General features: G+C 25.7%; 1 protein-coding gene across 1 annotated transcript in view; it reads right to left on the reverse strand.

The window, feature by feature from the left end:
• LOC138860422 (larval cuticle protein A2B-like) overlaps window positions 1-2,500 on the reverse strand; it is a 75,265-nt gene that overhangs the window by 11,772 nt on the left and 60,993 nt on the right. The gene's annotated exons all lie outside the window — the stretch shown is intronic.

Below are 2,500 nucleotides of genomic sequence, written 5' to 3' on the forward strand. Positions count from 1 at the left end.
ATATATATATATATATATATATATATATATATATATACATACATATATCTATACACATAACCACACACACACATGTATATATACATACATGGACGTAAACACTAGAATACAGTTACAGACACACACACACACATATGTATGTGTGTGTGCATGTGTGTATTTATATAAGTATATATATATATGTATATATATATATATATATATATATATATATATATATATATATAAATATATATATGGACACACACACACACATGTATATATATTCACACACACACAAACACACACACACACACACATATATGATAGTGTGTGTGTTTGTATGTACGTATGTGTTTATGTATGTGTGTGTCTGGGTTTTGTGTGTGAGAGTGTGTGTGTCTGTGTTTACACAGACACACGCATATATATATATATATATATATATATATATATATATATATATATATATATAAACATGTGTATATATGTATATATATCTATGTTTACGTATACATGCATGTATTTATACATAGACACACACACACACACAGACACACACACACATATATATATGTAAATAGAGAGAGACAGACAAGTAGATAGAGGCAGAAGCAAAGAAAGAGAAATAGACACACATTTATACATCCTTATCTGTGTACACACACACACACACACACACACACACACACACACACACACACACACACACACATATATATATATATATATATATATATATATATATATATATATATGTATATATATACATATTTCTCTTTCTCTTTCTCTCTCCTTTCTCTTTCTCTCTCTCCTTTCTCTTTCTCTCTACTTTCTCTTTCTCTTTCTTTCTCTATTTTTTTCTCTCTCTATCTCCCTTACCATCTCTTTCTGTCTCTCTCTCTCTCTCTCTCTCTCTCTGTTCTCCTTTCGGACGTACTGGTATAAACAAAACAGTAGTTTTCGGTGTTTTTAATATGCTTTGAACAACCTTCAAATACAGCACATAAAATAACATTTATGATAAGTATAGGGACAAATATTTTCACGTTCCCTGATCTTATCCTTGTTCTTGAGTATTCTACCGATGGTAGAGCGATTCGTCTGGTACGAACGAGCAACATCCGCCACCTTCTCACCGCTCTCCACTCTTTTTATGATGTCCACTTCTGTTTCCATCGTGAAGGCCTGGCGTTCTTTAGCTCTACCAGCTGCATCACCACTTCTTTTGCGCTAAACGCCAGACATGTTAGAATGCTTAATAAGGGCAAAAAGTCGTAACTCGGGAGTTTGCAAGTACTACCTGTACATCTATATGTATATATATATACATATATCTATCTATCTATCTATATATATGTATATATATATATATATATATATATATATATATATATATATATATATATATATATATATATATATATACATGTACACACATACAAGTATATATATATCATGTATATATACATATATGCATATACATACATATATATATATATATATATATATATATATATATATATATATATATATATATATATATATACCCACATAATATAAACATATATATAGTACACATATACATACATATGTATATGTACATGTATATATATATATATATATATATATATATATATATATATATATATATATATATATATATATATATATATATATATATCAATATGAAGAAATATATATATATATATATATATATATATATATATATATATATATATACATATATGCATATATATCAATATAGAGAAATATAGATATATATATATATATATATATATATATATATATATATTCAATAATTAAGAAAACACACACACACACACATAGACGCACTCACACACATTTGTATATATGAATACACACACACACACACACACACACACACACACACACACACACACACACACACACATATATATATATATATGTGTGTGTGTGTGTGTATGTATGTATGTATATATATGTATATATATGTATATATACATATATATATATATATATATATATATATATATATATATATACATATACATATATATAATTATACGTACATAAACATATATATATATATATATATATATATATATATATATATATATATATATATATATGTATATATATATAGGTATGTATATGTCTGTGAACGTTTGTGTGCGTATGTTTGTGTGTATGTGTATATTTACACCGCTACATACAGACATATTTATTTGTATATATGTTTATATACACATGTACATAATATATTTATGCATATATATATGTATATATGCGTAAACACACACATACTCATACACACACACACTCACACGCATACACACAAACACACACACACACACACACATACATATATATATGTATATATATATATTTGTATGTTTTTACACAACACATACACATGTGTATGTATATATTTATTTATTGTATATTTGCATCTGGATATTTATCTTACACACACACACACACACGCTTATATAATTGTGTATATGGTTTTGTGTTT

Source organism: Penaeus vannamei, chromosome 41 (assembly GCF_042767895.1).
Source record: "Penaeus vannamei isolate JL-2024 chromosome 41, ASM4276789v1, whole genome shotgun sequence".
Lineage (NCBI taxonomy): Eukaryota > Metazoa > Arthropoda > Malacostraca > Decapoda > Penaeidae > Penaeus > Penaeus vannamei.